Source organism: Mauremys reevesii, linkage group 13, assembly GCF_016161935.1.
Source record: "Mauremys reevesii isolate NIE-2019 linkage group 13, ASM1616193v1, whole genome shotgun sequence".
Classification (NCBI taxonomy): Eukaryota; Metazoa; Chordata; order Testudines; family Geoemydidae; genus Mauremys; species Mauremys reevesii.
Window position 1 is genome coordinate 44,730,291 of NC_052635.1, and position 26,956 is coordinate 44,757,246.

General features: G+C 44.8%; 1 protein-coding gene and 1 long non-coding RNA gene across 2 annotated transcripts in view; one reads left to right on the forward strand and one right to left on the reverse strand.

The window, feature by feature from the left end:
- OPRL1 (opioid related nociceptin receptor 1) overlaps nt 1–14,403 on the reverse strand; it is a 129,047-nt gene extending 114,644 nt beyond the window's left edge. Inside the window, exons 1-4 of the mRNA XM_039499045.1 lie at nt 13,782–14,403; nt 10,423–10,676; nt 6,146–6,351; nt 1,590–1,788 (exon numbers count right to left, since the gene is read on the reverse strand). The gene's annotated coding sequence lies outside the window, so the exon portion shown is untranslated. The remainder of the gene's footprint in view (nt 1–1,589; nt 1,789–6,145; nt 6,352–10,422; nt 10,677–13,781) is intronic.
- Nucleotides 14,404–14,550: 147 nt separating this feature from the next.
- Nucleotides 14,551–16,471, forward strand: LOC120381027. The gene is made up of 2 exons (XR_005587912.1): nt 14,551–15,076; nt 16,217–16,471. It is a non-coding gene; the product is annotated as an uncharacterized LOC120381027 (long non-coding RNA).
- The last annotated feature ends 10,485 nt before the right edge of the window (nt 16,472–26,956 follow it).

A 26,956-nucleotide genomic window follows, 5' to 3' on the forward strand; every position in this document is an offset into this window, starting at 1 on the left:
ATTCCACACAAGCACACCATATGCAAGTGTTACAGCACGGCAAACACATGATAGCAACATCTAGATAATGCAACTTCAAACTACTTTCCCCCACACACACCCACATTTGGAATAGAACCAGTAAAAGGTCATTCATGTCATCATCGTGCTGTGACACTAGAGTGTAGGGAAGATGCCAGATCCAGAAGACACTGCACTAGCACCTAGACACTTCAGGGATGAAAACAACTGTGACCCAGCGATAATTGAGTCCAAGCTGCTCGATCCATTTGCTGCTGAGACAAGAAATATATAGAGAATTGTTTATGTTTCCCTATTATTGAAAATCCCCCTGTCTGGAGTGGCTCCTGGTCTGCCAGCATCACAGCCATCTCTGGTGAACACCAGGGGCCCAGCTTTCGGCTGTTATGAACACAGCTCCAGTAAAGTCAATAGATCTCCACGACTTTACACCACCTTTCAGACATCAGCTGTTCTGTACAATCAAACACAACCAAAGGATAACTGCATTTTTAGTTCAAGTGGGTCACAATTTTTCAAATGTTCAAAATATTGATGCCATTTTTTGACAGGAGACGTTGGCTGTTTTCCCACCAGTGCTTTTTACGGCTTCCTTAAAATAAGAAAAACAAAGAAACAGACGGTGTTTCGCTCACTGTGATATATGTGATCAGTTTGGTTCTGGCCTCCCCAATTCCCAAAACCATGCCTGGGCTAGAAGAACACTGGCCCAAATCCTCAGTGGTATTTAGGCACCTAACTCCTGGTGACATCAATAGAAGTCAAGCCCCTAAACACCTTTTGAGGAGCTGAGCCCCTATTTCTTCCCCAGCATGTGGTAACCACCTGTCTCGCTGCCTTCTGAATGGGGTTAACCAGTTCACCTAACTCCTCAGAATATGAATTACTTGGTCACGTAGCAGAAACCTACCAGGAGTCCTTGTAACAGTTTCATCCATAACTGAATATAAACAGCCACTGAGGACTAGACATTTTCTGTTACAGGGCATGAAAGCCAGGCCTGCATGAATGTATTCTTGCCATTATCACATCTCTAGCAATAAAGGATAGATTGGGTTGTTAAAAACTGCACTGAGCAGACCCTGTAGAACATCTGCACCTGGGTTTCCCTGAGACTGCAGAACTGAACATTTCTGTGTCACTTTCCATATGCAGAAATGCCAGTCCTGCTTCAAGACCTCCTCTCTCTATAACCTTTCCCTTGAACATTGATAACTTTTAGGGCCTGATCTTTTAAGGTACCAAGCCTGGATGGTGCTAGGCACCTTGCAGAGGGTGCCCAGCATTTTGCAGGGGAGGTAAATTTTAGTGAGTGCCTTTTAGAGTTCATCCAGGGCACCTTTTTCAAGAGATCCTCTCCAAAAACTGCATTTTCAATTTCAAAAAGAGCGTTGTGAGGCTCTCACGCGTTTGATCTGATCAACATGCAAATTAGAGCAATTAGATATATTGAAGTGAAGACAGCTTAGCCTTTTGGCTAACGGCTCTTTGATATGAAGAATTTTCAATACAAATTCAATTCCAATGGGGTTTGAATGTGCTGCCTTTGAAATACAAACCAGACACACCTTCTATGCACCAGAGCACGCAGTGTTTGCATAAGGTCCTTGGGAATTTGAGGATCTTCACTTGGACATCAAAGGTCATCCGTATTTTTCCAGGCATGCAGTAGAAATATGCAATACCAAGCACGTGTGATAAAAACAGCACTGTACTGGATAGACGAGCTGTCAAGTTCAAACACATTTCATTGCCTGGAGTTCATCTCTGTGTAGAAAAGCAAAGCAGAAAGAGAAAAATGGCTCTGTTTTAGCTAAACATTTCTCCATACAAACTATTAAAATGATTTTGTACATTGTTTTACGTCATAAGAACACAGGAGTAGAAGAGACCTCCTGCATCATCAAGTTGGATCTCCACTGTTTGGTAAACTCAAGGCCAAATCCTAGATCCCCCTCACATCCAGTCCTATCTAGAAAGCACCAGTGATTGTAAGAAGGGATTCTCAAAAGCACTCAGTCGGGGCCCACTCTGAGCATCCATTTGGCATGTTAGTCAGAGCTTTTTTACTGAAAGACAGACCCTTTACAAAGAGGGTCAGACCCTGAAGGGTGTATGTAGCATTATGTCTACACTGCAATGTAAGCCTGGGGTTAGTGAGACTCAAGTTAGCTGACCCGTGTTGGGGAACCCTGGGCTTGCGCGTCTACATTGTATTTTAACCCTATGTTAAGTGACCAGTTAGCCAAGCCCCCAGCCCAGCAATCACTACGCGGTGTTGCTAACTCTTCAGATGAGACTTGTTTTTTTAAAGCCTCAACTGCTGCAATTGGGAGATTGCAAGAGAATCTCAGCTTTCATTTCTGCACGTTTCTAGTCCTCGTGATTGCAGAGGAAAGCTCGAAAATGTGGAGTGAATGAACCAAAAGGATCAGGAAACAGAAGGCAAAGATACGAACCCAAAATTTATTATTTTGTAAAAATCTCACACTTTTAAGCCAATCTCTTGATTTTGGGGCCCTGAGTTTTGAGTGCGTGGGGTTAGCAATACAGCTTACGCATGTGTTTATCTTTACACGCGTGAACAGTCCCAACAATTTCAATGAGAGGTTTTCAGTATCCCTTTTAGGTTCTGATCCTGCTTCTAGTGAAGACAACGGGGGAATTTTACCATTGACACAATGGAAGCTGGCCTAGGCGCTTTTATGACATCCATTTCAGCCAAGCATCAGGCTGTGCTTGGCTCAGTTTACGGCTTACGTTGCTTTTGTTCTTTAAACAAACTGTTTTCTTTCTTTTCCTTCCTTACTAGCTTCGACTATTCCCTGCAATCTGTCTGCTGCTGTAGAGTTTTCAGCATACCCCTACAGTTTCGGATGTCATTTTCTATAATGATGTATTTAAAGGAAATGATACCACACACAGAGGCATTTTGGGACGATTATGGGACATGGTAGGCAGAATCATTAGACATGAGTCAACCAGCATTAATTGGTTTGTGTTTAGCTGTTCAGCGGGAGTCTGTTTGTCTCTTCTGATGTGTTTTATTCAGACTTTTTAAAGGTGTATTTTCAAGAAACTAGTATAGACCCAAATTTCATGAGAGGGTTGTGGAAATAATTAACTTGGATCTAAACCACATGGTCGGGGCAACCCTACTCCTGCACTTCCATGATTCTATTATTCCATTTACCAAATTACTTGTGTGGGATTTTTATTTATTTGGTTAGTTGCAACTGCTGTAATTGCAATAGTTTGTAAGTTACATACATTTTCTCTTTTTTATATACAAGTTTAAATGCTAAAACTGGCTCAGGCACACAAGCATAGTCCATGAATCATAGTCCATGAACCCCTTTCTTCCCCTTATAACTCAAAAACCCTACCAACCAGGGGGAAAAGTGGAAATTACTAAAACCTAAACAAGAACAAAAAATCAAAAATACAAACCCTACCCCAAGCAGGGTTTCCACTTGGGGAAGGAAAAGAAAGAGATACCAGAGACACCATGAAATACACTATAGACTTCACTACTGCTATTGATTTTATGTGGAAGGCACCCTGATATGGTGGTGATTGGCAGCAGGATAGATAGATTTGAAAGATATGCTTTGCATGCTCTCGTTCAACGCTATGTTTGTATGGCAAATCCTCTGGTGGGACCACAAAATGTTCTATATCTTTCATTAAGTTCTATGTTAAAAATACATGAAAAGGGAGAAAATACAAAAATCTATGTTATACGAATACAAACAAGATGTTTCCTTCATTTATATATTTTAAATTTCAATTCGGACTTTTTTTTTTCTTGCTTGCATTTAAATATTCCTCTGCAGTATTCAAAACACAAACACTGAAGCAGGTCTCCAGGGACAATTTAGGCCATAATATTTACTGTGTCCTGATATGATTGCTGCTCACCTTGTCATATGAGTTATTACATAGTGCCTTGTAAAAGACTGTCAAGCAAGAACAATGTATTACTGTTTGTCACAGCGTATTCACATCTCAGTGCACAGGCAATGGTGCACATTGCTCCTTGTAATGAGATGGCAGCACGCTCTTTGGACTGATGGGTATGGAACAACTGGGAGGTGCAAGTTATGCAGAAGAGCATGACAAATAAAGGAATACAAATGTGGGTGAGGATAAAAAGAATATATATGAACTCTTGGAACCAGATCCTCAGCTGGTGTAAACCATTATAGCTTCAGAGTGCTCTCTATAATGCCGATTTATGCCAGATGAAGGATCTATGCACAGTAGGAATCGAAGTCTATAAACTCAGCAATGGACATGCAGAATGGAAGGAAAAAAAGGCAATGGAAGAAAGAACCCTGAAGGATAGCACCTGGTAGAGAGAGAAAGTGTTAGAAGAAAGAAGCAGCAATTGGAGTGGTAAATGTTAAGCACAGGAGAGTGGTGAATGTGATTGTGGGTACCGTAATTCTTCTGTGAAAAAATTAAGGTTGACTTGTTTCTAGGGTGGATTCGACTTGCCTTTTACTTTTCTTCTGTTTCCTGGGCTGTTTTAAAATGGCACATCTCTATAATAAGATTCAGGCCAATGGGGGCTGCAGGAAGTGACGCAAGTTGAGGGATGTGCTGGCCGCCCTTCCTGCAGCCCCCATTGGCCTGGAACGGCGAACCGCAGCCAGTGGGAGCTGCAATCGGCCGAACCTGCAGATGCAGCAGGTAAACAAACCGGCCCGGCCCGCCAGGACCTTTCCCTGAATAAGCGGTGGACCAGCTTTGAGAACCACTGATATAGTCCATCCCTCTGCCAATGCAAAGTATTCTCTAATGTTGCACCTAGTCCCATTTGAAATGAATGTCACAGTCTAGATCTTCATAATAATGTCTTTCCTTATCTGTATGAGACGTGCCTTGATGCAGAGTGACAGACTCATCTCTTACCTACACCACTTTTTCTACTGATGCAACTCAATTGTCTTCAAGGGACTTATTCCTGTTTTGCATAGGTTTAAGTGTGGCCCACGCCAGGCCCTTAGCTTGTGGGCACAGACTCTGTGTTTCATTTGTGTGTTAAACATCAAACATCCCTATTTAGGACTGAAGTTTGCAAGGCAAAGATCAAAGCGTCTCAAGATGCAGCCCCGCAATAGAGGTTCACATCCAGAAATTTCAACATGAAAGTATGTAGCTGCCACTTTGGAAATATGAGCCTCAGGAGACTTTATAAATGAACGCAGAATAATATTAATAAATCATGATTGCTATTTAGAAGGGTGGCGGTCGCACTAGTACATAAAGCACTAGGCTGGGGCCCAGGAGGCCTAGATTCTAGTCCCAGCTCTGCCACTGGCCTGCTGGGTGACCTTCAGCAAGTCACTTCCCCTTTTGTGCCTCAGTTTCCCCATATGTAAAATGCGGATAATGAGTCTGACCTCCTTTGTAAAGTGTTTTGAGCTCTACTGAGGAAAAAGGATTGTAGTTCATTAGGAACTGTTTTCTGTGATTCAGGCAGTGTCTTTGCTTGGGCTTATCCAGTTTGTTCCAAATAATGCCCCATTGCACCAGCCTAAATACTTCTTCTTCCTCCTTAGGATCAGATTATATTGGTGTAAATCTGGAGTAATATCATTTATTGTTTTAAGTGGAGTTACCCCAGATTTACACCTATGCAACTGAGAGCTGAATCTGGTCCTGGGTGTTTACACCCTACAACTGTTGCAAAGGGTGACACATTTTCAGTGTGTCTCAATCTTCTCTCCCTTAACTCTTTTATACAAAGCACTTATTTATAAGGGAGCTGCAAATTATCAAGCTGTCGCCATGCAGCTCTTTTGCCATCCGTAAACATTAATTTCTAATATGTGAGTAATTGTTCTAAATGTGACATTTCAAACGTGAAATGCTGCGTTCAAGGTGTCAGTCGGCTGGATTGTATCAAGTGTGTAATTTAAAACAGTGTGTCACTAAATAAGAACATATATCTATGTCATTTTCAATCACAGCAACATAATTTAACATGCAAAACACAGGTTGCGGCTCCTGAAGGGATGGGAAAGCCTCCCGTTGTCTGCAGCACCCTACACGGATCTCCCACAGGGAGATGCAATTGTCAGTCACTCCAACTCTGTGAGGCATCGCTATTACTTACAGTGCCTTCTGCTGTTTCCAGAATGAAAAGCCACATTGAATTAGCACTTTGCACCTTCACAATAGCCCTGTGTTGTTTCAGCTGTGAAAACATGCATCCTGGTGAAAGAAGCAATGCTGCTGCAAGAAGACTGGAAAGATTGAATGGAAGCCTGGGAGGAGGAGAAGCTGGCCAGTGGTTTCAGAAAACTTCCATTTGCTGGAGAGCTAGTGAGGAAAGGAGAAAGAAAGCTAGGCAATAGGAAAAAGAGAAGTGGAATACAGCACCACAGTCTAGTCAGACGCAATTACTAGTGCCATTCAAGGAACTGGCCCAATAACATGCTGTTTCCGTTTGTATTTTTTAACTTCTCCCTACTCACATTATATCCACCACCCCAGAACTGACATGCCATCAGAAGAACGTGCAGGCAACTGGGCCCAGATCCTCAAAAATATTTATGAGCCTAAGTTCCCTTGATCTCACACCCAGGCTAGGCTAATGGGGCTGCTCGGACCTTGGGATGGATCAGCCAGGTTAACTCTGCAGTGAAGACATACCCTAAGGCTCCAGAAAGCTGAATGGAGTCTTTGCTAGTTTCAGGCACGTAAAGGAGTCTCTCTTTTGGTTAAATCAATTAGAACAAAGAGTATCCAGAAGAATTATCTGGGCTCAATTCTGTGACCCTGGGAACAGAAGACCCTGAGTTCAATTTCCATGTGCAGTTCTGCCAATAAACCTCAATCCTTAGTTACCTGCAACATTCCTCAGGCTAGTTCTGAACTCTTCAGTCACCTCAGGTCAGACTCTGGGAGATTTATGAGTTGTAAAAATGACTCTGAGGACTGAATTGAGAGACCGCCAAACCCTTGTGAACTAAGCCAAATTTGAAGCCACCTCTCCACCCTGGAAAGGAGTCTAACATTTCTACCGCACCACCTAGACAGCAGCCGTTCAATAAAACACATTGGCTTTGGAAATCAATGCATTCCTGAGCTTTTCCAGCAAGTCTTTTTGACTAAGCAATGAAAGGGACCATTGCTCCACATTTGCCAGCCAGGGCAGATAACATTTTTTGATCCCACCCCACACCAGTGGCTGAGCCAAAAAGAAAAAAAGGCCAACCAATCATCAACGGAGCAAAACCAGCCAACCAATCATCAACGGAGCAAAACCAGCCAACCAATCATCAACGGAGCAAAAGCAGTCAACCAATCGGAGAGCAAAGCCAAAAAAAAATAAGCAGAGTGATGTGTGACACAACAGTACAGTGCCCCTGGAAGTTGAAGTTGGAGCCCAGGGCGACTGCCCGGCTCGCCTGCCTCTGAAACGGGACAGCTCCACATCACATCCGTCCTGGTAATCACCAGGAGCAAGGGACTGGCCATCAATTATGTCATGTATTAGGGAGCGGGTGGATCTTTGAGTTTGTGGTTACTGGGGAGAGTAGGCAGAGGGGGGTTCCTTGAAAAAAATCACCAAAAAAATGTGTTGCGTAATTTATGGGCAACCCGCAGATGATCAGTGCAACTGACGCTGGCGCTTCTGTCAGTGCCTTGACAGCATTTTTTTTTTCCAAACAGCTTTGCCTTGCCAGCCAAGAACCAGGCTGTGAAAATAAATAAATAATACTGGGCTGAACCTTACAGCCAGGAGGAAAGATCATTTTTCTTGTACAATGAAGGACAAGCTGACGTTTGGAACGGATACAGCCCTAACATCTTCGCCTGACGCAATGGCTGAAAAATGTCTCAAATGGTCCAAGTTGCCAGTGCCGTACAACAACGTTCTTGTTGAGCTCCACCCTGGGCACAACCAAGGACCATTTTTGCATTGTGTTGATTAAAAAAAACGATTGTAGCAACCTGCATTGATAATCAGCCCAGCAAGTCTGTTGTAACGGCTCGCTGAGATCCTTGCAGAAGTTCTGCAGCCCGCTGGCTAGCAGCAAGGGAGGTGAGGGGCATGGAATCTTCAGGGACATACCATATGTATGCTACAGACAGAGCTTCACAAGCCAGGGAGGAGCAGCCTCTTTCTGAGGGGGGGACCAGATGGACTGGGCAGTAATTGTGGCATACATTCCCCGAGACTCAGCACTGCCTTCTCTGAGCAAAGATGCACAATAAGCACAGCAGGATAGAACTTATGCAGGGACATAACATGTGTGGTACCCCTCCTTCACTGCATGTCAGCCATAGCCCCAGGGCACCCCCTATATAAAGGGTAGGGAGCCAGAGGTGCACAGCTTTGAATGTTGACTGCACACTGCTGGAGGGTCCTTAGCTGCCTCTTTACCATTCTAGGTGTCCAGCCATAGAGCTGATCCTGCCCACCAGCTACACATGCTCAAAATAAACCTTCATATGCAAAGTGAACTCCTCAATCATATTCTCAGCAACCCTCTTTGCTCAGTAAAACCCACATTTTCCCACCAAACCAGCTAACTCTGCAGCCATTTGCCCGACTTGCCCAAGCAAACTGTGTGTGCAAACAAAGTGGCTGCATTTCATCTTCTGAGGATGCAGCCATTCAAAGTGGAGGGTGGCTCAGAGTTTCTTCCTAAAGATTTATGTTTAAAAGGTTCATGTATTGTAGACTGGCTGGAGCATCCATCCATGCCTCTGTGACTATCATTCTTCCACAGCTTAACTGCTAGAGGCAAAACCTGGGTTTTGTGTGATGGTCTGGCTGTATTTCTGCATGCTATGGTAACTCACAGTGGTAGTTTTTCTGTTGTTAAGGACAGGAAGTGCAAGAAGTTGACAACATATTGGGTTATATATTACAGGTACCATTGACCACAGTAGGAGCAGATTGAGGCCAATGGTGAACACTTCTGAAAATCATGCCCATGATATATTTTATGGCCATGTTGCAGAAACAAACAAGTCCACTGACAACCACAGGGGGCAATGTCTTTATCACTGGTGATTAGGTGAACAGGTTTTGAAGCAAGAATAATAGCTCGGGACACAGCTGATCTGCATTTCTATGACATTGCTTGGATCTACCTAATTTCTTTTACACACTGTATCTTTGCTGATAATTGCATCTGTGTGAGGGTGAATGGGAATATGTCTGTATTATATTTATATCTATCTCCCTCAATCATGTTTTGTCCGAGATATAAAGCCAGAGTCCAAGAACTCCTACTGAATTCCAGTAATGGCACAGAAATAACTAAGGCAGAACATAAGAAAACTCATTTAAATACATCAAAACCGATGATAATAGGCAAATGCCCACCATTTCTAGCAGCAGTCTGATGATACAGGGGCCCTTCAGTGGCTGTTGTTAGAAAACCAGCTGTTTCTGCTCAGCAGAGAATCACTTCTTAGACATGACTGAGACGAGGCCTCAGAATGGAATATGTCCCCTGATTACTTCTCACATTGAATCCTAGATATCCCTGTCAGTGGCCTTCTTACTTAAGAGATTTCAGATGTAGCAATCTAATCAAAAGCCACTCTTGAAAGTCTTGAGTGGCGGTAATATACAATCAGTTTTGGATCAGGTATTTTTCTGCTGTTTTTCCCCCAAGCTTTTCTGTAATGTTGTTGTGCACTGTGAGACAGCTGCCAAATTCTACCCTGGAGATGTCACATTTCACTCATAGATCAAGTGATTCCAGTATTGCATATGCAATGTTTGTAAAGTGCCATAGAAATGCAAGAGGTTCTTGGTTATTGTTATTTCCCGTAGCCTCCAGACAAGAGCTGTCATTAAAAAAGATTACGAGTTTAAAACCCAGCTAGTATATTAAAAGTCTCATCTGGGGTGGGGCTCAGCCTCATTTTAGAGATGAAAAAAACGGAGACAGAGAAAAATTAAGGGCCTGGATTTTCAAAAAGGTCCTTTATTTTTAGTGCCCCACTTGAGCCCACTGGGAGATGTAAGTTCTTTGTATTCATGAAAATCAGGCCCCGATAGGTCTCACGTTGAGAACCCCAAAATTAAGGCAGCCAAATTTGTGGACACTTAATAAAGTGATCATAAGTGCCACAGAGTAAAATTTTCAGAAGCACCTAATTGACTAAGGAGAATAAATCAGTGAGGCGTAGGCTCTAGCGTCACTTTTGGAAATGGGACTTAGTTTCCTCAGTGACTTTTGGAGCTTTTGAAAATTTGACCCATGGTCAATGTGCAAAGCTGAGGATAGAATCCAGGGGGCTGGATGAACAGCAGCTGCATGTGACCAAATCCCATGGACTTGTGCATGAGCATTGATTGCATGATGATGCCCTGTATGTTCCTATTCCCAGCCCCACCCAGGACAATGCTCCTGTCTCAATCACCTGTCGTTAAAGTGAAAGGAGACAGGAAACAGTATCGATGCAGAAGCAGGAAGCCAGAGACTGTGATCCCACTTCCTCAGTTCTGCAAGCTCTGGAACAAATTATCTACTCTGCTGCCATTCAGGATGAATGAAATATGGCTAGAAAAACTGACACACTGGGTAGGGAAGAATAGTTGTTCCTGAAGCTCCAAGGTGTTGGGACTCTATTCTTTCATTGCAGAATATAAGCAGCTGCCACTGAAGTCAGCCACCCTGCAGTGAATGAAGAAGAAAAGATGGAACAGCCTTAGCATAACAGAGAATCAGGACCTGAAATTATATTTTTAAATAACCCTCTCTGGGTGTATCTGTCACACGCACACATGCAACTAAGAAACAAAATTCCAGGAAATCTGACACACAGAATAGAGAGAGAATAAACTCTCTGCAAACTGTTCCCTGCTCTGGACAGCTCAGCATTTTAATCTGCTATATGCTCTGCCTCCAAAGACTTTAGCAGCTCTGACAGAGACCAAGACTTCCATTTTCTAGTGTGGGTCCCCTTTTGCCATTCAAAATCTGTTCTCGAGCATCCAGAATGGTAGCCGAGGGATATCCCAGTGGGGAAAGGTAATGGTGTCCCTGGCAATTCTTGTACGTTCTCTGAAAATGACCGGCTCTGGAGAATCAGGAGTCCTGGCACTCCATATTAAAAGTACCTGCCTAAGGCATGCTGTTTCTCTGTCGGTGACACTCATGTGGTAACTTGATGGTTTAAGAAAGGCTGACTATATTTATGACTAATGTTGAGATTATGGCTCAATTAGCCCTCAAATTCCACCATAGTCCCAGCCCTGCATCCTTCTGCCCCAGGGTTGTGTTAATCATTTGATCATATTCCATAAAACATGTTCTAGCCTTTTCCCCCTTTCCCAAGAGAACAGAATTTTCTCAAGAAATCAGGCATGGGAGGCAAGATCAGTGGAGAGAAAGCAAGAGCTAATCACCTCTCTAACAGTCCTGATGAAGCAAAAGCAATCAGCAGCCAGCAGGAACCCAGGCAAACCGCCATATCCCACCTCACAGGAGGAAGCTGGCTTTTCTGAGTCTATTCATCACTCCATATGGACCAGATGGCAGCACGGTCCCAATATCTGGGCAACATTAGCTGTTCAGTAAACACACCGGTCTACTTTCATTATTGCTGCAATTGTGAAGAACAGAAGGGGGCTGACAGCAAAAATCAACCAGGAAAACTAGTTCCAAATGGGGCGGTGTGAACTGATCCAGTGAGTAGCTGTTTCACTGTATGCAATTACATGTGCTGTAACAGCCACATAAATACAGCACAGGATCAAACACAGCAACAGCGTAAGCCACCCGGAAAAGACACAGTTCTGCTTTCTATAAAATCAAGGGGGTGAAAGAGAGAAAGGGGCTGAGAAATGTACCTGAACCAGAACACGCTACGTCAGCCTCCTCTGAGCACAGTGACAGCTGGGTCTGCTGGATGAGGCACTGGACTGGAACTCAGGAGATCCGGCTTGTATTTCAGGTTCTCGCTGTGACTTCCTGTGTGACCCTGGGCATGTCACTTAACTTCTCTGTGCACAGTTCCCCATTTGTAAAAAAGGGTGGGGGTTACACTACTTCCTGTCTCCTTCCATTGGCTGCCTTCTCTATTTTACCGTAAGCTCATCTGACACTTACCCTGTCTTTGTATGGAGCTGAGCATACTGGGGCCTCCACACATTGTCACATCCCAATGTGCCCTGCATCCAAACATGCCTGTCCAGCCCGTGACATCTGGCAATGTAATGGGTGGCTGCATGTTTGGACAGATATTGAAAGCCCCTCAAAAAGTGCCTGCTCCATGCCAAGGGTGAAAGCTGAGGGGGAGATGGGGACCTTTTAATGAGCAGCTTATACTCATTAAAATGGGCCTTATTCAGTGTATTTGGGGAAAAGAACCAGTCACTGGGCCTGAGGGCAAAGGGCATGGGGGGCTGTGAATAACATGCCCCCAGTGCCTATAAGCACTCACCCTGCACAGGCTCACCAATCATGTGCCGAGACGTTTGCACGTGCTCACTAGCAACAGGGGTGTGTTTTGACAGGCTAGGCACCCCCCTTCAACCCAGCGTGCACAAAACCCTGGGTTCAGACAGCCGGAACCAAAACCAAGCTGTGAGGCCAAATGGAAAATCCCAGGCACTCCCTCTCCAGAGATGTCTTGATTGAATTAAAATGCCCAGGTTCAAATGTGGCAGAGATACAAAAGCAACCTGCAGTCAACTCCCATTTGCCAGGCCCTTGGTGATATGGTGGGAGGACCCCTGCACCAGTTACTTCCCAGGTGCCATAAAGCCAAAGGGGGAAGGCTAGCTCAATGGTTTATTGGCCTGCTAAACCCAGGGTTGTGAGCTTAATCCTTAAGGGGGCCACTTAGGGATCAGTGGGGAACCTATCAGGGGCAGTACTTGGTCCTGCTAGTAAAGGCAGGGGACTAGAGTCAATGACTTTTCAAGGTCCCTTCCAGTTCTATGAGACAGGCATGTATTTGTTTTTATTTATAAGCCAAAGCACAACCCTTCTCCTCAATGGATCTTTCTCACAATGTGCAAAAAGGAAACCACCAAGCTGCTGCCTCCCTCCTTATTGTCCCGCTGCCCACTTCTCTGTCCTCCAGGGAGGCCTCTGCAGACAGCAAAGCATCATTCAGCAGCACCAAAATGATCCATATTACAATCAGCAAAAGGTACATGAGTCATTTTCATCATCACCGCCCTGCGGCATGGCGAACTAAGGAGAAATGGAGCTGGAAATTACCCTCAGTACCCAAGGCGGTGGAGCAGACTGCAGACATCACAGTAGCAGAACAGTCAGTTACCAGCCCTCAAAACAGCATCCATTCACCACGCGTAACAGCCAATGATTGCAGTCCACACGAATTCTTCACCATTTCAATCTCCCAGCACTGACTGTCTTTCACCTCACTCTCTCTCCCTACCCATTTCTTCCTCCTGCCTTCCCTCTGTCTTTTCCCTCTCCCTACCCTCCAGTGCCAGGACGGATGCTGGTCTCCCATGTATTGCCTTTAGTATTCAGCTGTGGCACTGGCTAGTGAAAGAAAACAGGCGTCTACAGCTGTTTCTCATAGGGGAGTTCCTAGTGCATAAGAATCCAGTTAAAAGTGGGTTGATCCAAATGAAAGACTCATTTGCATTGTATTTTAATATTTGTTTGAATTATTTTGAAGTTTTTTTTTTCCTTGAAATTCTCTGCCCCAGAGAGTATTTAGCAAAATATATATCGCCATCAATAAAGGACTCAACAGTAGAGCTGCGCAGAATATAGCCAACTCCTTAGAGCACTCACCTGGGATGGATGTGATCCAGATTCAAGTTCCTGCTCTGAATCAGGCAGAGCAACAAGCTGCACCTTATTCTTTCACATCCCAGAGGAGTGCCCAACCAATTGGCAAGTCTGGGGTGGAGCGAACTCTCTCAATCTTGCTTGTGTTTTTTCACGGCAGATTTCAAAAGGTCTCAGTTTTGTTCCAATGTGGAACAAAAACAATTCCCCAAACCTGGACATTTTTCACAAAGTGGAATTCTTGTATTCCAGCCAGCCAGACCAACCCAGTCCGAATTTTGCTTCATCTTTGAATAATTATTTCTTCTTAGCATGTATTCTCCAGTCGTTTCTTAAATCCCATTCTGTTCTCAAATGTAAACCATGTGATCATCATCAAGCCCTATTCATGATGGATCCAGTTAGTGTCAGAAATGAAAGAAAAGTAGGGCCATAGTTTCAAGAAAGGCCTTTAAGGCCCCAGTCCAGTGGGTCCCGGCCCCTATGTGGGCTCCGACTGGGCATGAGTTTGAAGGACCAGGGCCTTCATTTATATCTGCAGGTTTGCATGCACAGGCTTTTGCACCCAAGAAAGAGCTAACCTGGGCATGGCAATGAGGAACACAGGCCGCCCTGTACAAAATGGTTAAAGAGAGAGGGGCACTGAATTAACACCATGACCCTTTCTGCCTGATTCCTTTGGCAATGTCACAATGTGCTGCCAGCAATCTGACAGGTCACTCATTGCCATGGAAATGACTGTGATGCAACAGACACAGGATTGTAGCAGAAATCAAACAGGAGACAGGAGTTGCTCTTTAGTGAGGAGAAATCTCCTACTGATACCCAACTAGACCATCTGCAATGATGGAAAAGGGAATACAGAAAAACTGTGCAACAGTGACGTGGGTGTTGGGGAGTTGGTGTTAGAGAACTCAGTCCACCCACAATGGTGCTTACATGCTTTGCTGGACCTGGACCAGAGTGCTCAGCATATTCTAGGAGGTGGTCCAGAGGATGTCATCTTGAACCTACTAAGACCAATGCAAAGACTTCCACTGATTTCACTGGGCTTTGGATCAGAACCATGCACAGATTTTCATACTTGCAAGCAAAACTGAGAGTCTCTTTGCACACCTGATTTGCTCACTCTTGTGACAGAATCTGTTATACCAATTTAACTCACCCAAGCAGCACAGCGGCGTCATGTGAACCAAGCCTGACCCGGAACTTAACATGGCACACATTACATGGATTCAAAACTGGCTAACTGATAGTTCTCAAAATATAACTGTAAATGGGAAAGCAACATGCAGCAGGTATGTTTCCAGTGGGGTCCCACAAGGGTCATTCTTGGCCCTACCCTATTTAACATTTTTATCAATGACCTTGAAGAAAACACCAAATCATCATTGAATAAGTATGCGGATGATACAATATTTGTAGGAGTGGTAAATAATGAAGGGGACAGGTCACTGATACAGAGCAATCTGGATTGCTTGGTAAACTGGGTGCAAGCAAACAATAAGTGTTTTCATACGGCTAAATATAAATGTATACATCTAGCAACAAAGAACATAGGCCATACTTACAGGGTGGGGGACTCTACCCTGGGAAGCAGCGACTCTGAAAAAGGTTTGCAGATGGTGGTGGATGATCAGCTGAATATGAGCTCTCAGTGTGATGCTGTAGCAGGATGCACAAACAAGGGAATCTTGAGTAGGAGTATAGAGGTTATTTTACCTCTGTATTTTGGCACTGGTGTGACCGCTGCTGGAATCCTGTGGCCAGGTCTCATGCCCACAATTCAAGAAGGATGTTAATAAATTGGAAAGGATTCAGAGAAGAGACACAAGAATGATTGAAGGACTAGAAAACATGGCTTATAGTGATAAGTTATAGATTGAGCTTCTTGAACCTAACAAAGAGAAGGTTCAGAGGTGACTTCATCACAGCCTGTAAGTATCTACAAGGGGAACAAATATTTAATAATGGGCTCTTCAAACTAGCAGGGAAAGGTAGACTCTAACACAATCCAACAGCTGGAAGTTGAAGGAAATAGGGCACACATTTTTAATGGTGAGGGTAATTAACCACTGGAACAATTTACCGAGGGTCGTGGTGGATTCTCCATCACTGGCAACTGTTTAATCAAGATTGGCTGGGTTTCTAAAAGCTCTGCCCCAGGAATTGTTTGGGGGCAGTTCTCTGGCCTGTGTTATACAGCCTAGATGTTCACAATGGACCCTTCTGGCCTTAGTATCTATGAACCTAGAAATTCAGACTGACCTTCCTATGGCTAATGCAAACTCATTTCAGCCCATAGATTGCTCAGTATTTATGTCCCACCATTGTTGCTTATGGTATTTGCCATGTGTAATTTAGGTCTGAGGCTGTGTGATTGTCATCTACATCGCAAGGTATTTGTTCAGCTCCCTGACTGGCTGTCTCTCACACAGAGCTTTCCAGATGGCTGCATGAAATCATGGATGCCCTATTACCTTGGATAGATGTTCACATGTGAATTTGGGACACTCTCTCACCCTAGCACAGAAGGACAGCACACAGCCTGGGCACCACGTGAGTCTTATTTTGAGGGCGTAAGCAGGACTGAAATACTGCTTTGGGTTGTGCCAGCCCCTCAATTTCACCCTCCCTGAGCACTGTGACAAACAAAACCGGGATTGTCGCAAATTAAAGGGATCATCAAATGAGTCGAGGTTTTTCCTTTGAATAAATGTTTGCAAATCGGGGCAGGGCAAACTTTTTTCTGCCAACTCAAGGCAGCTCATTAGTGTTACAAGCCGGCTTAGACAATATAGATCCAAAACAGGCAGCCTAGAATAACCGATGCAACGCTCTGAGGATGAGAATACTGTACATCAGTGTATTCTATATATTTACATTCCTGCCTCAAAGTGGACAGATTTGTCATGCGGATGTTTCAGGCGGTGTCATTCCCAGAGTTATGTAGACTTACAAATTGCATCTTTATTGCAGTCGCTCCTGTTTAGAGAGAATAGCTCCTTTTCACCCTGTACTGAGCGGTGAATATTTTAGTGCCACTTAAATTCATGCCTTGTCCTGATTCTGATTTTGGCACCAAGGATAATCACCAGGAGAGTGACACCGTCTGTTCCCATTTTTGTTTTCTAAGCTGACTTCAGAAGTAAAGCCGTGTCGCTGGCATGCATAATACAAGCATGCTTTGTGCAAGTGCTTCCGCACACAGATCTGCCAGGGCAGTTCACTCCTAATCCTTTATATCCTGCATCCTGATTAGAACTACAGCTGCAGAGCCTTCAGGCTTGGCATGGGGCTGAGCCAATTTAAATCCCTGTCTCCAGGACAAAATTATTAACCCCTTCCTCCAGTGGGAGGGGTTCTGCACCCTCGCATATGTACCATGGCTCTCCCAGTTAGGATTTTTAAAAATAATGGTCTCAGACACCATGCGATGGGCAGGATATACAAACCTAAATAGAACAGCAGCAGAGAATATTGTAGCAACAAGGGTTTGGGGTGATGAGTCCTTTGCAATATCAGACATGCAGCTTCCCAGTCAGACTTCTGGGGAGATGAAAGGAGGATTTGGCAGTGGGTTGAGTTTGGGATACCTGACACAGGGAATACTGGAAGATCTGGGCCACTGGGATGAGAGCAGGGTCAGCTGATATTGAGCAGAGTGAGAGGGATCCTAGAGAATTTTCAGATATCATAGTTATGGGCTTGGTATTCGAAGGAGGAGAGAGATGTGTAGGGATGGAGATGGGCGGACGGACAGATATAGAGATCAGGGAGTGACTGACAGCTGGAGGGAGAGGACTGTCCCTCCAAGGCTAACCCTCTCTTACCACTTCTTCCCTCTCTCCAGCTCATTCTACACATGCTTGGGGCCCACTCTAAAGACCAACCACCCTCTCCCACTGCAGCCCTCTAAGAACCTTCTTGTCCAACTCACACCTGCTCTTTCTCCCGCAGATTCAACTAAACCTGACATGAGGTGATGGCTAGAAATGCTGAAACTCCCTAGAAACCCAGGTTCAAATCCTAGGAGAGTTAAATCAACCTGTCATTTTTCAGTTCTCCTCGTCAGTTCAAGCAGAGACTATCCCTGCCTCTGCTATGGGAGACAGGGCTTTCAGTTCCCAGCAGGGAGTTTGTTGAATGGATTTACATAGTCCTGGAGAGTAATCCCCCCTGGTGTGGGTATCACAGCAAAATTCTAAGGCCCGGGTAATGCACAACCTCAGATGAGATGATCCTAGTGGTCCCTCTGGCCTTAAAATCCCTACAGCGAATACTCCCAATTTGAAGGTTTGGAAGTTTTCCAGCTAGTCGTTATTCCCCATTGGGACAAAGTTTGTTGATTATTAGAAATGCATGAATTCAGCCAGCAGCTGCAAATCCAGCCAGGACTGGGGAACTGATGCCTTGGTACACAGTACTGTGACGTTGCAGTCTATATGATTTTATAAAAATATGCTAATGTAACTCGAATATGCTTCATACAAAAGGTCTCTTGTAAGGTATCATAACAAAGCTTATAATCTACTGAGTGTGATTATCCTATTTGAAGAAATGTACCACTCTTGTATCTGAAACTAGAAATATGAAATATAACTCTGAGGTCCTATTTTAATTACGCAAAGGGTGGGCCATTAATGGGGGTTTGGAATCTTGATGACTCCCATTAACCAGGACAATTGACTGCAGATGGGTGTGTTTTACCTGTAAGTCTTCCTGTATACATGTGTGCTGGCAAGTGGGCAATGAAATCTTGCAGTGACATGTGATCATACCACCTGAACTGGAATCCAACTTTAACCTGGTGTCTTTCCAGTGAGAAGGTGGGGTGGGAACCCAGAGAGGGACAAAGGATTCCCGCCTTATGCAAAAGATTATATAAATGGGTGGAACAGAACAAAGCAGGAGGAGCCATCATGAGGAATCCCCTAGCTACCACCTGAGCTGGAACAAGAGCTGTACCAGGGGAGAGGATTGTGCCCAGACTAGGAAGGTGTCCAGTCTGTGAAAGAGACTCATTGAAACATCTCTCAGGGTGAGATTTTATCTGTACTCAATTGTATTACTGTATTAGGCTTAAATGTTCATGTTTTATTTTATTTCACGTGGTAATTCACTTTGTTCTGTCTGTTAGTACTTGAAACCACTTAAATCCCACTTTCTGTATTTAATAAAATCACTTTTTACTTATTACTTAACCCAGAGTGTGTTGTAATACCTGGGGGGGGCACCTGTGCATATCTCTCTATCAGTGTTATAGAGGGTGAACAATTTATGAGTTTACACTGTATAAGCTTTATACAGGGTAAAATGGATTTATGTGGGTCTAGATCCCATTGGGAGTTGGGCATCTGAGTGTTAAAGATAAGAACACTTCTGGTAGCTGCTTTCAGTGAAGCCTGCAGCTTTGGGGCAAGTAATTCAGACCCTGGGTCTGTGTTGGAGCAGACGGGCGTGTCTGGCTCAGCAAGACAGGGTGCTGGAGTCCTCAGCTGGCAGGAAAAGCAGGAGCAGAGGTAGTCTGGGCATATCAGGTGGTGCTGGGCCATTTACCAAACGTCCATGAGGAAGTCTCCAGTCAGGTTGTGATGGCAGCTCAGTGGTCCTGGCAGGGTGAAGATTAAAGGGCTGCTCATTAGTGGCCGGGTCGGAATCCTGGCTTTGCTCTGCTGGCATTTGCCTACCAGCCATTCCTGGTAACGGTGGAGGGAGGAGAACAGCCTCCCAACTCATGACAAACACTGCTGTGACCATCGATTACGGTACATCATCATACTCTACCAAGGCAGCAGCTCCCCACTCCGGTCCTTAAGGCAGCCTGGAAAAACACTTGTCCCTCCAGTGGCTTTGGGGGTTGGCTTGCGGGGAGGGGGGTGTCACGCAGCCATTAGTCCAGTCTAAAGAGGCCCTCACCGGCCTGCTTCCCCTCACACATTTGTAGGGGGCAGGAGGCAGTGTCCCCTTCTCCCCCCTCCTCTGCATGTTTAGGGGCTGTTTCATGGTGCTTTGCTCACAGTATCTGATTGGGGAACTGATGCCTTTCTGTACCCAGATCTGTACCCAGATCTGTTCTCTTCCACTCCCTCCCTTCTCCTCCCTTTACGCTCTCCCCTAAGCAGGACGCAACCCCACTAAGAGCTGAGAGCTGAGTTGTCTTTTTTTTTTGGGAGGACAGGTTTTTTGGGGTTTTTTTTTCAGCAAAAGGCAAGTTTTATCCCCCCCCCCCCAGCCAGCGCCCAAACTGGTGCAGAGGGAATCATTGACACAGTGAGTAAGTTAGAGTGTGAGCAACGCAAGTTTGACTTTGGCTTTGCAGTGACTAAATCCCCGTTGCTTTAGCAAACTGTAGCAAGCAAACACGAGAGGGAGGGGACGGTGGCTGCAGAATTTCAAGATAAATGAGAGTGAATGTTTGCAGGTTTATTTTTCTTAGCATTCATCCCACTCGTAGCCATCCACCAATGAACTGAACCAGTCATCTAATAATCAACCCAACCCAGGAAGGAGATCAAACAGAGAGACATCCAGCAAGGGGAACAGTCCAGAGCGAGAAGAGAGCACCAGGATTCCATGTGTCACTGGCAGTAGATTACAGGGATTAGTGTTGTTTCCTTTGAAGGGAATACAGAACTCTTGTGATCAGTTGCATGACTGGTTTAGTCAACCACCTCCAGCATCACCAGCAATGGCTTTGCCCAGCGGTAACCAAGGCAGCAGTTGACGATTTCCAGAAACATCCCTTTGAGGCTTGCAGCCCCCTCCCTACTCATGGGTTTGTCAAACCGCTGCGCACCCATGTGTCTGACATGCTGATGGGTCTCTCCCATAGTACCTTGGGCCTGCCCCACCAACACCTGTTTCACACTGGGGTAACTCCATTGACTGCAATTGCATCTCTCCTGATTTTCATCAGTTCAACTGAGGGCAGAATCCACAGGCATACTTTGGCTGCAACTTCCAGATTTACCTAATGTGTTGGGATGTCAGATTCCACACTGGAGATGTGGAGCTTTGGAGATGTGTGCTTGTTGTCATGCCGCAGTAACTTGAAATAAAGGGCTTTGAATACGCCCATTACGGGAGTAATCTGCCTGTTGAAACCCCAGTGATTGTCCAGACAAATGCACCTTGATATCTCACCGCTTTCAATTCTCTGAGCTAATGCTTCATTGTTACAGGATCTGTGGTTTGCTTAAAATGTGTGTTTAAACAAAAAGGGAGGGTCAGAGAACAGGGAAAACTCAATTACTTTAAATATTTAATATTAATCGAGGAAATGGACGAGAAGGCCGAGCAAGCTCTGAACAACGAATAAACAAGCTGGCTGGGCTGGAATCACTCTAAGCACTGGTTTAGCAGATGTCTTAAGAGGGAAATGAAGCTGGCCATGGCACAGCAGAAGTGGTATTCAATAAATATTCCAATCAACAGTCATTAAAGCTCTGAAGAAAAGAGGACATTTACGAACAATTGTGGATAATTGGCACGCTAGGATTTTAATCATGGGCCATCACCGTTAATCAGTAAAACCTCAAATTAAAGAGCTGTTGATGCCTGATGAAAAAAAACTGGAAATCAGTCCCTTTAAAAGCAACACTGTTTCTATAGCCTGCATGTTTCCTTTACCCGTCTTCTCACATTATTTATCACTGCCTATATTGGCAGGAAGACTTTCCAGGACAGACTTCCTTTTGCACACACAATCTCCACCCGCATTTTGGCACTAGCAGCTGCAGGCACAAAGCGAGTAGCTAGGGTGGCAAGTGCTCGGATTTTCACCTGCAATTGAACCCTGAGTGCAAACTTTTGTGCTTGCAACCTGCCAGGACGCTGGGCCCTGGCGCAGCTGCGAATACAGCCTCAGCTCACAAAAGGCTCCAGTTGGCACGGAATGCAGCTGCCTACCTTCTCTGTGCTTTAAGCTGCTGTGAGGATATCAGGCCTTTGCCCCAGTTCCTGGACTGGTTCCTCATCAGCTTCCATTGCTACTTTAAAATCTTAACCCTTGGTTTTGTCATTTTAAAGCCTTGTGGCCTCTTTATTTCATCGAGGATTCCTTTGTTCCATTCTCATAAGAAGAAGCAAATAGACACCTCTGCTTTGCCTTCTTTGCATCCCTGCCAGCAAATTCATTTTCTCAACTATCTGCAGAAAGCAAACATGTGAAGGCACAGGAGCATGGGCTAAGCACATTCTGGTTTTCATTCAAGCAGATCTTTGCAGATTTTATTTTTCTTTGGTAAGTCTCCACTCTGCTCTAGCTTTGTCCACGAAAAATTTAGTACACACCCGAATGGAGGCCAGCTGAAGATCAGGGCCGGCTCTACCAATTTTGCCACCCCAAGCAAAAAAAAAAAAAAAGCCACCTGGACTGTGCCGCCCCAAGAATGGCCGGAATGCCGCCCCTTAGCATGTGCCGCCCCAGGCACGTGCTTCCTCCACTGGTGCCTGGAGCCGGCCCTGCCGAAGATGTAGGTACAAGGGTTCACTTGAACCTATAGAGAGGATGGATGGTCCAGTGGTTAAGGTGCTAGCCTGGAACTCAAGAGACGGATGTTTAAATCCCTGCTCTGCTACAAGCTTCCAGTGTAACCATGGGCAAGTCACTTAGTTTCTTCATGCCTCAATTCCCATCTGCGAAATGCTAATACTTCCCTACCTCACCAGCATGTTGTGAAGATAAACACATGAAAAGATTGTGAGGCTCTCTCAGATACTGTGGTGATGGGAGCCTGATAAGCACCATAGATAGATAATCTTGTTTGCAGCATTGCTACAGGTTGCTGAGGAAATGCTGCCAAAAAGAGAGGATTGTGGCTTCGATTTGGAACAATCAATAAGGCCTGGTCTGCACTGGAGGGGGGGGATTGATCCAAGACACGTCTTCACTACCCGCCCGGCGCCGCGGTAGAGCAATCGGATCGGGGATATCTATATCATCTCTTCTCTAGGCCGATATATATGTCGATCCACTCGACGCCAGCCGTAACTCCACCAGCGAGCGAGCGCGGCGGAGTCAGTCAACATGGAGACATCGATCGATCCCGCCAGGAGACGATAGGACATGATATAATAATATATAGATCACTTCGTTATTCACTATTTGCGTATTGCGCCGATTTTCGATTTTCCCCGTCCTAAGATACACAACTTCAGCTACAAGAATCACGTAACTGAAGTCGACATATCTTAGGTCGACTTACCTCACATCCTCACGGTGTGGGGTCAGCTGCTGCCGCTCCCTCGTCAACTCCGCTTCCGCTTCTCGCCGCGGTGGAGTACAGGAGTCGATGGCAGAGCAATTGGGGATCCATTTATGGCGTCTACACTAGATACAATAAATCTATCCTTGATAGCTCGATCACTACCCGCCGATCCAGGGGGGGGTAGTGTAGACATATCCTAAGATGCTGTCATAACCCACTGGCTCACCCATTTGTTTGGCATGTTGATTTAAGCTCTACAATCACCCCCTGCGTGACATCTCCAGAGTGCACACTACCTGAGCCCCTGCTATACACTGTGGAGAAGCCTGGACATTTTCTTTTTTCCTATTTGCTGCCAATGCAAAATTAGAACACTAAGCCCCCAAAAAATCAAATGGAACTTGCACGTGAATTACCTGCCTTCTCTCACCATTAGCAAATGTAACAGGCCTCTTTGAACTGACGCAGGCAGGAAAATCACTTCTCATTAGAGCTGCTCTGAAAAGCCTTCCCTGCATTCCTCAGAGATTTTACCAGGCTTGATCTGACTCGCCCCATCAGGCCTCGCCTGGGGCTGGCACAAGGTGGCTGGATTGCTAAACTGCAGCAGATCCTGTCAGCTTCTCAAATAGGAACTTCGTGTGACATAGGATGGCTGCCCACAGCCCTGGAGAAAACCACATACAGTCCGCATGCATCTCCTTCCAAACCATGGCATACATGTTAGAGAGAGTGACCTGGAAACAGATGAGGTTTAGGTAATGCCAACCTGATTTACAGATCAGCATTAAGCGGGATGCTTTGGTCTAGTACAGTGTTTCTGAGCCTTTCTGATACCAGACCAGCTTGCTGCCTTCCTAAACTGTGTCAGGGAGATCTGAGAGTCCGGTGCCGGTCCGTGGACGAGCCATTGAGAAACACTGGTCAAGTATATAGAGTGAGCCAAAAGCTGCACTGACTTACACCACCGCAGCGTGGGCAGTAGTTCATTCAATTCATGTAGCACAGGAAAGAAAATTAAACTATTTTTCACCATTAATGTCATTTTTGTCATCTCCTTTACAGATCAAACTAGGAAAACTAATGTACTGGAGACCTTAAACTGGCACCAAGAAGGGACAATTTGTTTCCAACCCACGGGGTTTGCTTCCGATCCACACCGTTTTCTGGTTCCCTCCCTGTGAACTACAAGTCTGCTTTTTATTTTATTATGATGAATCATTGTTTCAGTTATGATGGAATGTTACTTAGTAGTAGTAGTAGTATATGCAGCTCCAGAGTTTGTTGTTTTGCTATGTTATCATAAGTAAAAGGGAAAACAAGCCAAAGAAATTATAACCCATTGTGACGTTATCTGATTAAAATATGACCATGTAGATTATTGTTGCCACCACTGTTATATAATTGCAACAAATCTTGTACAAAGTATGTCAAGTAAGGTGTCTATGGAAAGGTTATGATTTGCTGAATATGATTATGCTATTTGTATGCCTATATCATTTTTGTATTTGAAGTTATGAGTATTGTCTCTGTACCTGTATTTCAAACGTTTGCTCCCGTGGAAACACCAACGAGGTGTTTAGCCAGCACATTGTGAAGGAACTATTCAAGTTGAATGGCCCATCAAAAGAATGCTTAATTCACAATGGAAGACACTCTTGCTCTTATTTCTTTAAGCCATTCCACTTTTGAATCTTTTATTTTAGCTGGTGTCACTTCACATTGACCTGCCTTCATTATATAAAAAGTTCTGCACTTAGCCATAATGGGCTGTTTCAGTTCTGTGGAATGAAGAGATCATGACAACACCATAAAATCGCTTAGGGAAACAGCAACACTCTGAGAAACAAAAAACAGCTAAACTAAAAAACAAGAGCCATTAAACTATGGCTTAAGCAACTCTCTGAACAGGTACAATGAGTCACAAAAGTGATAACTAGAAAGGGATGGAAGAGCAAATGTGAGTAACAGGGAATGGCACATATTGTTTGGGAGGCTCATGGGAAGGTTGGCTGGTTTGAATATTTTGTGTATCTCCAGAGATGCTGTAAGCCAGGGTACTCCTCGAGAGGATCACTCAATGAGTGACATCTGCCTGGACAGCGTGGGAACATGAGAAGCTGGATAGGCTGGCAGGAAACCTGGTTTCTACCAAAGTTTCAATAGAATCAACTAGGGTGACCAGACAGCAAGTGGGAAAAATTGGGACAGTGGGTGGGGGGTAATAGGAGCCTACAGAAGAAAAAGCCCCAAAAATCAGGACTGTCCTTATCCCCAGGGACATCTGGTCACCCTAGAATCAACACATTCCCGCAGAATGTTTTGATTCCATCAAAGAAGCATTTTCCAATGGGAAAACTCTTCTGTCTAAAAATTTTCAACCAGCTGTAGTGACAGCTCTTCCAGAACGCCCAGATTTTACTGTCAATACCTTCTGCAGACACATGGACGTGTGGCCAAGATGGGGACCAGAACCATACACAGATACACCAAGAGATGGTCCCTGTTGCACAGCGTTTATAATCTCAATAGGGTGGGGAAGGAAACAGAGGCTCAGACAGGTTATTGGCAGAGCCAGTAACAGGGTCTCCTAAGTCCCAGGCTAATGTACTGTCCAGTAGACCACAAAGAAGGTGACATGGAGTCTGGTACTGAAGGTGCCCTCCATGCCCTTTCTTTTCCCTCTTCCCCCCCCCCCCCACCCCCGCACGCATGCTGAAATGCAGATTTGCCTTGTCTCCCTCTTGCTGTCTCAAGGACCCTATTTACTAAATATATGTAAATTGAGGTAAACACACATCCCTTTGTGTAAGAAAGGCTTGCTTAACCGATCCTGCCTAATCAGGGCTACCTGGGTTTGAACATATGCTAGCAACATCATACTGGGAAAATTCATAACTTACATTAAATGTTGCTACAATCCTTTCACCAGGATGTCATTGACCAGCATGCTATTAGTTTCCAAATTACATCTCACGTGGTATATTTTTGTTCAAAGATTATTACAATGCACAGGTGCTGGAACTAGGGGTGCGGCAGCACCCCCTGGCTTGAAGTGGTCTCCATCATTTACAGCTTTTACAGTTTTGTTGAATGGCTTGCAGCACCCCCATTATAAAAATTGTTCCAGCACCACTGTTACAATGGTGCGTAGGGTGTGAATACAGGCATGTATTTGTGTGCACACTCACTTTCCTCAGCTATTGTTTGAGGATGTTTTGGCACGGAATGTTAACCCTTTGATGGATTTAGGGTGACCAGACAGCAAGTATGAAAAATCGGGGCAGGGAGTGGGGGGTAATAGGAGACTATATAAGAAAAAGACCCAAAATCGGGACTGTCCCTATAAAATCAGGACATCTGGTCACCATAGATGGATTCCATGATCAGGAAATGGCTTGGGTTTTGATGCAGAAAAGAAATGAGAGAGAGAGAGAGAGGCAAACTCCGCATAAGGAGAACCTTGCATGACAATGTATGATGACCGTGAACCTGAGAGCTGGTGATGTCAATCTACATTTTAACTGAAAGCCAGGCCTGACTTTGCTTGTGCCTTATTTCAAAATGGGCCTGAATTCTCTTCTGCTTTGCACTGTGCAGCAAAAATTGACACCTGTAGATCCCAATTCTCCCCCGCCTTACACGTTGTGTCCCCATTTATGCCTGTGCAAACTGCATGCAAAGAAGGTGTAACAAGCTACCAAGTCAGACTCCTCCACTCAGTCATACCGGTGATTATGTTTCACACTCACTTTGCACAGGTGTAAATGACCGTGCAAAGACACATTATGAAATCTATCCAGAGAGCCAAAATGTTTGAAAATAACCAGACTAGTTAGGGTATAGAAAATGAACGGGAGGAGGGATGTAAGAGCCACAGCTCAGGGTGGAAGAGAGAAGGAGCAATGACCCAGACAGGATATGAGTAACTCTCATTCCGCAAAAAAATAATATCCATGACATCCC